A 15,073-nucleotide genomic window follows, 5' to 3' on the forward strand; every position below is an offset into this window, starting at 1 on the left:
TTACATAATGTATATATGTATTGAAACATCACATTGTAAACCACAAATCTGTACAATTATTGTGTGTCAATTAAAAATAAAATTTTAAAAATTGTGTAAAGCACAGTATATGGCACTAAATAAAAATTTCTATCGACTATTCAAGTAATAAAATATCCCTTTTGTAGGGTTCAGAGAAGAAATTTGTACTGATTAAATGGTTTTATGTAATTTAATGAGAAAGGGAAAGTGGGAGATTTGTTTGCTTTTTGATATCTATGATCAAAATAATGTCAGCATATCCAAATATAAGGTAGTCTGTGTGCTTTCTCTGTCCTCTCCTTAAAAATATATTACAACATTGGTCGGGCGCAGTGGGTCATGCACTTTGGGAGGCTGAGGTGGGTGGATCACTTGAGGTCAGGAGTTTGAGACCAGCCTGACCAACATGGTGAAACCCTATCTCCACTAAAAATACAAAATTAGCTGGGTGTGGTGGCAAATGCCTGTAGTCCCAGCTACTTGGGAGACTGAAGAAGGAGAATTGCTTGAGCCCAGGAGGTGGAGGTTGCAGTGAACCAAGATCGTGCCATTGCACTCCAGCCTGGGCAACAAGAGCAAAACTCCATCTCAAAAACTAAATAAATGCATATATATCTATGTGCGTGTGTGTGTGTATATATATATATATAGAGAGAGAGAGAGAGAGAGAGAGAGAGGGCACATTTCCATGTTTAAGGAAATTGCACTTTTTATTCATGGTAATATTTTTATAGGTTACATAAATAAATGAATAAATATTTACATAGGAATTAATTTTTTAAAACCGGCAAAGCATCAATAATGTCTGTACTACATGATAAACATTAATCTTAAAGGATAAGATTATGTGCAAATTTCGATATGAAAGTATACAGAAAGTACGACAAGAATAAGAGCCAAGCAAATGAACACTTTCATCTCTGCCTTTAGTTCAGGGTACAGCAAACATTTTCTGTGAAGATGAAGACAGTAAATATTTTAGGATTTTCAGGCCACATACAGCCTCTGTTGCATCCATCTTTCCTGTCTGTCTCTTTCTTTCTTTCTTTCTCTCTCTCTCTCTTTCTTTCTTTTCTTTTCTCTTTCTTTTTTCTTTCTTTCTTTCTTTCTTTCTTTCTTTTTCTTTCTTTCTTTCTTTCTTTCTTTCTTTCTTTCTTTCTTTCTTTCTTTCTTTTCTTTCTTTCTTTCTTTCTTTTTCTTTCTTTCCTTCTTTCTTTCTTTCTTTCTTTCTTTCTTTCTTTCTTTCTTTCTTTCTTTTCCTTCCTTCTTTCCTTTCGCTTTATCTTTCTCCTTCCTTCCTTCCTTCCTTCCTTCTTTCTTTCCCTCCCTCCCTCCTTCCTTCCTCTCTTTCTTTATTTCTTTCTTTTTCTTTCCTTCCTCTCTCTTCCTCCCTTTCCTTCCTCTCTCTTCCTCCCTTTCCTTCCTTTCTTTCCTTTCGTTCCTCTCTTCCTCCCTCTCTCCTACTTTCCTTCCTTCCCTCCTTCCCTTTTTTTCCTTCCTTCCTTTCTTTCTTTCTTTCTCTCTCTCCTCCCTCCCTCCCTCCCTCCCTCCCTCCCTCCCTCCCTCCTTCCTTCCTTCCTTCCTTCCTTCCTTTCCTTCCTTCCTTCCTTCCTCCTTCTTTTTCGTTCTTTCTTTCTTTCTCCAACCCTTTTAAAAAGCAAAACCATTTATAGTTCACAGGACTCTTCGAAACAAACCTCACAGCCCAATTGTTGTAATTTGAATGACCCTGAACACTGGCAAATATTTAATAAATAAAATAGATCCGATATCCATTGTGAGGCATGTAAAAAGAAAGAGCCACTAAACTGAACAATGAGGAAGGATGATGAATGATGTTTAAGAAAAGTTTCGGTGTGTGAAGAGGCCCTGTCTACAACCACACTTCACTAACATAAGTTAATCCTAAGAAAATGGTAACAAATATATTCAAAGTCTTACCTACAGCCATGTGTGTAAGAGCAGAAATTGAGAAAATAAATATAGAATAATAAGGAAACAGTTAAGTAAACTATAGCATGTTGTGAGGAGAAAAAATTACCCATTAGTGAAGGAGTCAATACAAAAATATTCATATCCTGGGGGAAATGTTGCAAATATACTGACAAGCAGATTACCAAAAAAGCATGGAAGCTAAAATGATATTTTTAAGAAAATAGAAATAGGAAAATCAAGAGTAAAAACAGTACTTATATATCAACTCTAAATTGTGTGTAAAACTTATTTTATGAAAAATGTTATGATTTTCTAAAAACATATGCCTACTTTTTCTGGTAAAAAAGGTAATAAAGGCTCATTATATAAAATGTGAGAAATTTTTAAATGCACAAAAATAATCTGTCTTATCACCATATGGACATAATTCTTTTTGCTTATATCTCATTCCAGTCTCTTCCATGTATACAAGAATTATACAGTGTAATATATAAAGATTTCGATTCTGTTCTTTCACTTCTTCTATGATCAGCTGTTTTTCCCATATTGCATTATATCTTATATAATACAATACATAATTTTATAATATAAAATATATTATAAAAAAATATAAAAATATATAAAAATATATACAAAAATTATATTATAAAATTGGATTTTATATAATATAAAATTTTATAATGTAAAATTTTATAATTTTATACATAATTGTATAATAAAATATTTGGTTCCTTTTTATTTTTTTACAGTATAAATATTGGTAAACAGTAACTGGATAAAAAAATCTATGTATATCAGTCTTCCGGTAGAATCACTTCTTGAATCACTGGCTTAAATAAACATTATAACCATATTTGGGATTCTTGATGTATATTGTTTAATTACTGTCTTAAATGGCTACAACAACTTATAATTACACCAGCCAGTTTATCACCATGACCTTTTCTACATTCTCATCATCATCAGACATTTTTTTTTCTCCCGTGTTTGCCAATTTTATGGGAGGAACACCTAAAACATTTTTTTTGAACTTATTTACATTGGCAAAACGCTGGTATGTTTACAGGCAGGAAGATTAAAAAATATATATCAGTGGGGGGTCGTAGCAAGATGGCCAAATAGGAACAGCTCCAGTCTCCAACTCCCAGCCCGAACAACACAGAAGACAGGTGATTTCTGCATTTTCAACTGAGGTACTGGGTTCATCTCACTAGGGAGTGCCGGACAATCGGTGCTGGTCAACTGCTGCAGCCCGACCAGCGAGAGCTGAAGCAGGGCAAGGCATCACCTCACCTGGGAAGCGCAAGGGGGAAGGGAATCCCTTTTCCTAGCCAGGGGAACTGAGACACAGAACACCTGGAAAATCGGGTAACTCCCACCCCAATACTGTGCTTTAAGCAAACGGGCACACCAGGAGATTATATCCCACACCTGGCCGGGAGGGTCCCACGCCCACAGAGCCTCCTTCACTGCTAGCGCAGCAGTCTGCAATCTAACCACAAGGCAGCATCGAGGCTGGGGGAGGGGCGCCCGCCATTGCTGAAGCTTAAGTACGTAAACAAAGCCTCTGGGAAGCTCGAACTGGTGGAGCTCACAGCAGCTCAAGGAAACCTGCCTGTCTCCGTAGACTCCACCTCTGGGGACAGGGCACAGCTAAACAACAACAACAACAACAAAGCAGCAGAAACCTCTGCAGACGCAAACGACTCTGTCTGACAGCTTTGAAGAGAGCAGTGGATCTCCCAACACGGAGGTTGAGATCAGAGAAGGGACAGACTGCCTGCTCAAGTGGGTCCCTGACCCCTGAGTAGCCTAACTGGGAGACATCTCCCACAAGGGGCAGTCTGACACCCCACAACTCACAGGGTGGAGTACACCCCTGAGAGGAAGCTTCCAAAGTAAGAATCAGACAGGGACACTCGCTGTTCAGCAATAGTCTATCTTCTGCAGCCTCTGCTGCTGATACCCAGGCAAACAGGGTCTGGAGTGGACCTCAAGCAATCTACAACAGACCTACAGCTGAGGGTCCTGACTGTTAGAAGGAAAACTATCAAACAGGAAGGACACCTACACCAAAACCCCATCAGTACGTCACCATCATCAAAGACCAGAGGCAGATAAAACCACAAAGATGGGGAAAAAGCAGGGCAGAAAAGATGGAAATTCAAAAAATAAGAGTGCATCTCCCCCTGCAAAGGAGCGCAGCTCATCGACAGCAATGGATCAAAGCTGGACGGAGAATGACTTTGACGAGATGAGAGAAGAAGGCTTCAGTCCATCAAACTTCTCAGAGCTAAAGGAGGAATTACATACCCAGCGCAAAGAAACTAAAAATCTTGAAAAAAGAGTGGAAGAATTGATAGCTAGAGTAATTAATGCAGAGAAGGTCATAAACGAAATGAAAGAGATGAAAACCATGACACGAGAAATACGTGACAAATGCACAAGCTTCAGTAACCGACTCGATCAACTGGAAGAAAGAGTATCAGCGATTGAGGATCAAATGAATGAAATGAAGCGAGAAGAGAAACCTAAAGAAAAAAGAAGAAAAAGAAATTAACAAAGCCTGCAAGAAATATGGGATTATGTAAAAAGACCAAATCTGATTGGGGTGCCTGAAAGTGAGGGGGAAAATGGAACCAAGTTGGAAAACACTCTTCAGGATATCATCCAGGAGAACTTCCCCAACCTAGTAGGGCAGGCCAACATTCAAATCCATGAAATACAGAGAACGCCACAAAGATACTCCTGGAGAATAGTAACTCCAAGACACATAATTGCCAGATTCACCAAAGTTGAAATGAAGGAAAAAATCTTAAGGGCAGCCAGAAAGAAAGGTCAGGTTACCCACAAAGGGAAGCCCATCAGACTAACAGCAGATCTCTCGGCAGAAACTCTACAAGCCAGAAGAGAGTGGGGGCCAATATTCAACATTCTTAAAGAAAAGAATTTTAAACCCAGAATTTCATATCCAGCCAAACTAAGTTTCATCAGTGAAGGAGAAATAAAATCCTTTACAGATAAGCAAATGCTTAGAGATTTTGTCACCACCAGGTCTGCCTTACAAGAGACCCTGAAGGAAGCACTAAACATAGAAAGGAACAACCGGTACCAGCCATTGCAAAAAAAGCCAAAATGTAAAGACCATCGAGGCTAGGAAGAAACTGCATCAACTAACGAGCAAAATAACCAGTTAATATCATAATGGCAGGATCAAGTTCACACCTAACAATATTAACCTTAAATGTAAATGGACTAAATGCTCCAATTAAAAGACACAGACTGGCAAACTGGATAAAGAGTCAAGACCCATCAGTCTGCTGTATTCAGGAAACCCATCTCACATGCAGAGACATACATAGGCTCAAAATAAAGGGATGGAGGAAGATCTACCAAGCAAATGGAGAACAAAAAAAAAGCAGGGGTTGCAATACTAGTCTCTGATAAAACAGACTTTAAACCATCAAAGATCAAAAGAGACAAAGAAGGCCATTACATAACGGTAAAGGGATCAATTCAACAGGAAGAGCTAACTATCCTAAATATATATGCACCCAATACAGGAGCACCCAGATTCATAAAGCAAGTCCTTAGAGACTTACAAAGAGACTTAGACTCCCATACAATAATAATGGGAGACTTCAACACTCCACTGTCAACATTAGACAGATCAATGAGACAGAAAGTTAACAAGGATATCCAGAAATTGAACTCTTCTCTGCAGCAAGCAGAACTAATAGACATCTATAGAACTCTCCACCGCAAATCAACAGAATATACATTCTTCTCAGCACCACATCACACTTATTCCAAAATTGACCACGTAATTGGAAGTAAAGCACTCCTCAGCAAATGTACAAGAACAGAAATTATAACAAACTGTCTCTCAGACCATAGTGCAATCAAACTAGAACTCAGGACTAAGAAACTCAATCAAAACCGCTCAACTACATGGAAACTGAACAACCTGCTCCTGAATGACTACCGGGTACATAACGAAATGAAGGCAGAAATAAAGATGTTCTTTGAAACCAATGAGAACAAAGGTACAACATACCAGAATCTCTGGGACACATTGAAAGCAGTGTGTAGAGGGAAATTTATAGCACTAAATGCCCACAAGAGAAAGCTGGAAAGATCTAAAATTGACACTCTAACATCACAATTAAAAGAACTAGAGAAGCAAGAGCAAACACATTCAAAAGCTAGCAGAAGGCAAGAAATAACTAAGATCAGAGCAGAACTGAAGGAGATAGAGACACAAAAAACCCTCCAAAAAATCAATGAATCCAGGAGTTGGTTTTTTGAAAAGATCAACAAAATTGACAGACCGCTAGCAAGACTAATAAAGAAGAAAAGAGAGAAGAATCAAATAGATGTAATAAAAAATGATAAAGGGGATATCACCACCAACCCCACAGAAATACAAACTACCATCAGAGAATACTGTAAACACCTCTACGCAAATAAACTAGAAAATCTAGAAACAATGGATAATTTCCTGGACACTTACACTCTTCCAAGACTAAACCAGGAAGAAGTTGATTCCCTGAATAGACCAATAGCAGGCTCTGAAATTGAGGCAATAATTAAGAGCCTACCAACCAAAAAAATTCCATGACCAGATGGATTCACAGCTGAATTCTACCACAGGTACAAGGAGGAGCTGGTACCATTCCTCCTGAAACTATTCCAATCAATAGAAAAAGAGGGAATCCTCCCTAACTCATTTTATGAGGCCAACATCATCCTGATACCAAAGCCTGGCAGAGACACAACAAAAAAAGAGAATTTTAGACCAATATCCCTGATGAACATCGATGCAAAAATCCTCAATAAAATACTGGCAAACCGGATTCAGCAGTACATCAAAAAGCTTATCCACTATGATCAAGCGGGCTTCATCCCCGGGATGCAAGGCTGGTTCAACATTCGCAAATCAATAAACGTAATCCAGCATATAAACAGAACCAAAGACAAGAACCACATGATTATCTCAATAGATGCAGAAAAGGCTTTTGACAAAATTCAACAGCCCTTCATGCTAAAAACGCTCAATAAATTCGGTATTGATGGAACGTACCTCAAAATAATAACAGCTATTTATGACAAACCCACAGCCAATATCATACTGAATGGGCAAAAACTGCAAAAATTCCCTTTGAAAACTGGCACAAGACAGGGATGCCCTCTCTCACCACTCCTATTCAACATAGTGTTGGAAGTTCTGGCTAGGGCAATCAGGCAAGAGAAAGAAATAAAGGGTATTCAGTTAAGAAAAGAAGAAGTCAAATTGTCCCTGTTTGCAGATGACATGATTGTATATTTAGAAAACCCCATTGTCTCAGCCCAAAATCTCCTTAAGCTGATAAGCAACTTCAGCAAAGTCTCAGGATACAAAATCAATGTGCAAAAATCACAAGCATTCTTATACACCAGTAACAGACAAATAGAGAGCCAAATCATGAATGAATTTCCATTCACAATTGCTTCGAAGAGAATCAAATACCTAGGAATCCAACTTACAAGGGATGTAAAGGACCTCTTCAAGGAGAACTACAAACCACTGCTCAGTGAAATCAAAGAGGACACAAACAAATGGAAGAACATACCATGCTCATGGATAGGAAGAATCAATATCGTGAAAATGGCCATACTGCCCAAGGTTATTTATAGATTCAATGCCATCCCCATCAAGCTACCAATGACTTTCTTCACAGAATTGGAAAAAACTGCTTTAAAGTTCGTATGGAACCAAAAAAGACCCCGCATTGCCATGACAATCCTAAGTCAAAAGAACAAAGTTGGAGGCATCACGCTACCTGACTTCAAACTATACTACAAGGCTACAGTAACCCAAACAGCATGGTACTGGTACCAAAACAGAGATATAGACCAATGGAACAGAACAGAGCCCTCAGAAATAATACCACACATCTACAGCCATGTCATCTTTGACAAACCTGAGAGAAACAAGAAATGGGGAAAGGATTCCCTATTTAATAAATGGTGCTGGGAAAATTGGCTAGCCATAAGTAGAAAGCTGAAACTGGATCCTTTCCTTACTCCTTATACGAAAATTAATTCAAGATGGATTAAAGACTTAAATGTTAGACCTAATACCATAAAAACCCTAGAAGAAAACCTAGGTAGTACCATTCAGGACATAGGCATGGGCAAAGACTTCATGTCTAAAACACCAAAAGCAACGGCAGCAAAAGCCAAAATTGACAAATGGGATCTCATTAAACTAAAGAGCTTCTGCATAGCAAGAGAAAGTACCATCAGAGTGAACAGGCAACCTACAGAATGGGAGAAAATTTTTGCAATCTATTCATCTGACAAAGGGCTAATATCCAGAACCTACAAAGAACTCAAACAAATTTACAAGAAAAAAACAAACAACCCCATCAAAAAGTGGGCAAAGGATATGAACAGACATTTCTCAAAAGAAGACATTCATACAGCCAACAGACACATGAAAAAATGCTCATCATCGCTGGCCATCAGAGAAATGCAAATCAAAACCACAATGAGATACCATCTCACATCAGTTAGAATGGCAATCATTAAAAAGTCAGGAAACAACAGGTGCTGGAGAGGATGTGGAGAATTAGGAACACTTTTACACTGTTGGTGGGATTGTAAACTAGTTCAACCATTATGGAAAACAGTATGGCGATTCCTCAAGGATCTAGAATTAGATGTACCATATGACCCAGCCATCCCATTACTGGGTATATACCCAAAGGATTATAAATCATGCTGCTATAAAGACACATGCACACGTATGTTTATTGCGGCACTATTCACAATAGCAAAGACTTGGAATCAACCCAAATGTCTATCAGTGACAGACTGGATTAAGAAAATGTGGCACATATATGTGGGGAAAAGAAAGAGATCAGCCTGTTACTGTGTCTATATAGAAAGAAGTAGACATAAGAGACTCCATTTTGTTCTGTATTTGAGATGCTGTTAATCTGTGACCCTACCCCCAACCTTGTCCTTGCAAGAGACATGTGCTGTGGTAACTCAAGGTTTAATGGATTTTGGGCGTGCAGGGTGTGTCTTTGTTCCTAGAAAAGCTAGGTATTGTCCAAGGTTTATCCCCATGTGATAGGATGAAACAATGTTGCTAAAAGGTTTATCTCAAGGCACAGGATTTTCTTTTAAACTTATTCATGCCACAGAGATCCTTGTTCTTATGTCTTACTGCTAATTTCCTCCCTAAAAACGATCCTATTGTCCTGCCACTCCCTTATCTTTAAGATGGTAAAGATAATTATCTATAAATACTAAGGGAACTCAGAGGCTGGTGCCGGCGTGGGTCCTCTGTAAGCTGAGCGCCGGTCCCCTGGGCCCCCGCTTTTCTTTCTCTATACTTTGTCTCTGTGTCTTATTTCTTTTCTCAAGTCTCTCGTTCTACCTAACGAGAAACACCCACAGGTGTGGAGGGGCAGGCCACCCCTTCACATATACACCATGGAATACTATGCAGCCATCAAAAAGGATGAGTTTGTGTCCTTTGTAGGGACATGGATGCAGCTGGAAACCATCACTCTTAGCAAACTATCACAAGAACAGAAAACCAAACACCGCATCTTCTCACTTATAGGTGGGAACTGAACAATGAGATCACTTGGACTTGGGAAGGGGAACATCACACACTGGGGCCTATCACGGGGAGGGGGGAGGGGGGAGCGGGGAGGGATTGCATTGGGAGTCATACCTGATGTAAATGACGAGTTGATGGGTGCTGACGAGTTGATGGGTGCAGCACACCAACATGGCACAAGTATAAATATATAACAAACCTGCACATTATGCTCTAACAAAACTGTGTTAGAATTCTAGAACTTAAAGTATAATAATAATAATAAAAAGTATATATATATATATATCAGTATGACCCTTATCCACAACTGTTTTCTCCATAAATAGTTTTTCAGATTACTTCAACAGAATTTACCATAAAAGAATAATCAGAATGTGCATACATGCCTTTAAAACCACTTACATGTGAATTTGTAAGTATTTTGTATATGATTTCTTAAATGACGTTTTGGTTAAAAGTATCTTCCCAATTTCTAACGCTCCAAAAAAAGAAAATGAAGGGTTGCAAGTGTTCCTCTTCTTTACCATAGAAGAGCATGAATAAAGAATTTTAAGGAGGCAGAGGCCCTAAAGGTTTGCAATTAACTGGATTCTGTAGGTGTAGATCTATAAATAGTTACCCTTATTTGTTTGTATGCCAGATTTCAAAGAATTTACAAATGACTCTATGTATATGCAAGCCCATTTCCGTTGTGATGCCCTTTTTATATAATGCCAATAATTTCAAATTTCCCACTCAGAGATTACAAAGCGTGATTACAGTTTGTCCAGATGCAGCGACCCAGTCATCAGGATTGCTTCTATATCTGAGTAACTTTCAGCGGCCCAGGATCTCATGAATAGCAAATGCAGAATCAAGTTGAATGCCTGAAATATGACTACAACTTGAATTGTGAAGCTAGATATCTGATTGTGTCCTGAATGTAGTATTCGATATATAATAACTCAAAATAATTTCATGTGCTGCCTATATTTCTTCACTGTGAAAAGATCACATCAAATTGATGAATTTGAATTTTTTTTAACATGAGGGAAACAATACAAAAATGATCTAATGAAATTGTTTCATTCTGGTCTGAAAAGAATGCCTCCACAAATGTTCTTTCCTGACATGTAGTGACACATTAAATTTGGGGTGAGCTACTCTTTTAATCTACATTTCTTGAAATCTGGTAATTTGATTTTGGATATTTAAATGTGACTTAGCTCATTTAAGCATATATGTATAAAGTTTTTTTTTTCAATGAATGTGGACTTTTGAGCCACTGTGTTAGAATTCTTAGCAATTTGTTCTCCTATTTTTAATGGAACTACTCAAGACAATATCCTCACTCATGAGACATTCACATACACACTTACAATATATTAACATTTAATACATTGGTCCTCCTTTATCTATAAAGCTTCAGCTTATTCATTACACTGTTATGATGTTTTATAATGCAGCCTGATCAAAATCAGCAGTCATTGTGTTGGTTATGAAAATATATTTCAGATATCTAGCCTTCCTTTATTAACTGTATGGAAACACACACACACACACACACACACACACACACACACACACATGCAAGCATGAAACTCTACCACATGTTCCTAGGAAGTAAGCCTCTATTACTACTTCGTTATTTCTTCTTTCAAAAACTGGATGGTTATATTTTGAGAAGACAGATATTTTGTGAAGATACATACACCTTCCCGTGTCATCTGAAACTCAACAGCTTGCATGTCTATCTCTGCATGCCTACTCAATGTGTGGTTTTTGCCCAGCGTGGGAGACATGTTTGTGAATGGGCCAAGAAATATGCAAACTCAGTAGTCAGGAAGAAATTCTGGCAGATTAAAGAATTTGCAAGACTGCATCCAAGGTAGCTATACATTTCTCTAAAGAACAACAGGGCTGAGAAAAATTTTAAAATTAGATCCAGATAAGAAAGGAAGCTCATGTAAAATTGTGCATAAGAGGTACAGTATAAACAACTGCTAGAACTCTGCAGTCAGCTTAACAATCCTCAGTTTTGCTAGGAGAAAGTCCTTGCGTTGGGATTAGTGGTTAGTGTCTAGGATCTGAGCACCTAAAGCTTACATCTAGATTATGTCCCCTTGTTTTGGGAAAATGCTCTCTCCTTTCTTTCCCCTCTGTGCCTCCTGTCATCATTTCCCTGATTTTCAGAGTCAGACTGTTTTTATTCTTTTTCTTGGAGGCAGAGGGTGAAGACTCAATATGCTAGAAAGGAGATTACAAAACATTCAATCCAAGATCTTTTTTGATGAACGATATACATCTATGTAGGCTAAGGTATGTTGTGGTAACAAGCATTTTCAAAATCTCAGTGGCTCAACATGAAAAAAGATTTGTATCTCACTCTTACCTTATGGTTAATATAGAATTGAGGGTTAGGGTGGGGCAGCTCACTGTTGTCACGAAGGGGCCCAAGGAAGCAGAGCTGAGGGGACATGGGAACTAACACACTAGCACTTGGCTCACATATGACTGGCCAAAATTAGTGATATGTCCATGCCTAACATTAAAGAGTACAAGGAAATACAATCTTACCATAAGACCAGAACAGGAGAACCAGAAGATACGTAAGCAGTCCTACTGGCCACTACAAATGAGAATTTAGAAATTTAGAGAATTTAAAGCAGTGCATTCTGAGGTATGCACTTTTTTCTTTCCTTTCATTTACTGTTTTTGTTTTTTAAAGGAGATATATGTTTGGTAGGCATGAGTAACGTGATATAGGTTCCTCAAGCCACCCCAAATCGTCAGAATGCTCGTTTCCCAAACATTACCCTCAAAAGGCCCGATTACAATTGTCTGTGCACAAAAAGTGATTGAAATAGTCACAACAGTTGACTGTTCACAATAGAACAGTCACAATAGAACAGTCACAATTTTAGAAGCTTCCAGCCTACATTAAGCATTAGTCACAATAAAAAGGTTAGACTATTACTCATATGACTTAAATTTTCTAAATGAAAGATGGCATGATCATAAGGCAAAGAATATTTTATATTAAATGGAAGTTTTAAATTTCACAAAGAAACTATCAGAATCATTTCTTTCCTAAACAAATATGAATTTTCTGATCTGTAATTCCCTTTCTAAAAATAGTAATTTTAATTTATTTTCCAATGACACTGATCAATTTTATTTTCATAAATATATAGAGAGATACATTTTATGAAAAATACAAAATGCGTTTTGTTGAATGATTCAAGATGACACTTATTCAGACTGATCACAAAAGTTCATGTTGCCCCAAGACCTAACTCACTTCCTATACAAGAGAGTATAAATCAGAATTATCATCAATGTTTACATGTATGATTCAACAGCCAGTAGTAGGCTTTTGGATAGTATGGCGAGGTAGAATTGTCATTACCTACTTAAGTAATGTATCATCACTCACTTTTTCTACACCTTCTTTCAACCTTCTTTAAGAGGATTTTGCCTCAATAACCTCAGGATTTTGCCTAGGCAATCTCAGTTACTTCCATCTCTTACATAGAACTTAGATGTGGTTAGCTGCCTTTCTCATTAGACGTTGCTTTAAAAAAAACAAAACAAAACAAAAAAATTACTACTAATAGACTGTTGTGCATATTGAGGTACTTTTGCTCTTCAAACTTCATTAAGTTCTTGTAAGCTCCAATTAGGTAAAAGAACAGCTAATTAGAACAGTCTGTTTTCAACAGACTTAGAACTTGGCAAGGAAGATGATTTCAAGACCTTCTGCCTAACTACCCACCTCTTTTCCCTTGAATCCAAGCCTAAGTATTTGAGACTAGACAGTAAATTCATTCTCATTTAAGTAAATCAAACTAGTCCTGTTGTGATTCACCTTTATTCCATGAAGCCTCTAGGAAGTTATTTATTTTGGAAATATCCTCTACAGCTAGAGAAAATCTAGAGCAGACAGGAACATGGCTTACATTCATTAAGATTTAAACTGGACCAAAACTATTACAAGTGAAAAGGGTAAGGGGAAAAAAATTCAAAACACTGATATAACTTTAGATACTTCATTTGACTGAATTTCCAAACATTTTTTAATCTAATTTCAGCAGTGAACAATTATCACTAACTTTAATAATAGAAAATACTAATGCAGATCATCACAGGTACTTAACAAATGCTTGGTGAAGAAACAAAAAAAGACCTTCATTTATACATGGCAATATGACTGGGGCCTAGACAGCATGGAAATATGTTTTAGAAAAATATTAAACTATAAAAGAAATCAACATGTGCTAAAGTTGTCCACTAAACAAAAATACTTTTTTTTTTTTTTTTTTTTTGAGACAGAGTTTCACTCTCGTTGCCCAGGCTGGAGTGAAATGGCACGATCTTGGCTCACTGCAACCTCCGCCTTCTGAGTTCAAGAGATTCTTCTGCCTCAGCCTTCCCGAGCAGCTGGGATTACAAGCACCTGCCACCGTGCCCGGCTAATTTTGTATTGTTAGTAGAGATGGGGTTTCTCCATGTTGGTCAGGCTGGTCTCGAACTTCTGACTTCAGGGAGTCTGCCTGCCTCGGCCTCCCAAAGTGCTAGCATTACAGGCGTGAGCCACCGCGTCCAGCAACCAAATTATATATTTCAAATAAAAGGAAGTTGAAGTCTATGTTGTATTATTATTGTTAGTTATATCCCATAGACATATTTTGGTGTATATAGAGACGGAGATTGTTGTGCTTAAAATTAAAGTTGTAGGCTTTCAAGCAAAGTTCAATTACTGCTAAAAAACAAAACAAAAAACAGCCATTGTTTTGGACTATGTATTGATAGTCCCAATTGCCTTCTTCATATATTTATTCTATAACACTTACAAATATGCACATTACCTAATCTGGAGCCATAATAGAGATCAATGTGAAATTATTGACGCTAATTTGCTAAAACTTTGAAGTTTGCAAAGACTCGCTTTTCCAAATATAATCCCAACACTTTCATTCAGTTGTAGCCTAATATACCTTCATGAGTAGAATAGAGATAGTCTGGGTATACAATCCCAGTTTATCTTAGACTGCAGATGGTAGGGAGTTTCTGTTTCTGCAGTTAAAATAAAATGTTTGGCAATTATAAATTACAGCTGTGCTGTACTTTCCAATTAAAATTATTTGTTTGCCCTCTCAAAATATGTATATGTCCATTGAAGAAGTTACAACCAGATAATGTAAACGTCTTTTTTCAGATGTTGCCACTGAAAACAATCAGGATGCCAGCAGCCTATATTTCATGCATGTCCCATGTTATGCTAGGTACCACAATACATGAAGAATTAAAATCCAAACCAAAACAAAATGAACAAGAAAAAGCACTGCCCAACCATTCACAGAATTCAGTCTAGAGGGGGAGACATAAGTCAAATAATTAAAAGACATGAGATGAATAATAAACAAGGTAAGAGCCAAATGTGATGGGAGTCCAGAGAACAGAGGAACTTATCTGCATTGGAGATTCCAAAAAGGCTCACAGAGAAGCTGACCCATGGAC

At 37.7% G+C, this 15,073-nt stretch overlaps 1 protein-coding gene across 3 annotated transcripts in view; it reads right to left on the reverse strand.

Annotated features, from left to right (window-relative positions):
* The window catches only part of PARP8 (poly(ADP-ribose) polymerase family member 8), a 189,599-nt gene that overhangs the window by 72,121 nt on the left and 102,405 nt on the right, over positions 1-15,073 (reverse strand). The window lies entirely within an intron of this gene.

The sequence above is a fragment of the Macaca thibetana genome, chromosome 6, assembly GCF_024542745.1.
Source record: "Macaca thibetana thibetana isolate TM-01 chromosome 6, ASM2454274v1, whole genome shotgun sequence".
Lineage (NCBI taxonomy): Eukaryota > Metazoa > Chordata > Mammalia > Primates > Cercopithecidae > Macaca > Macaca thibetana.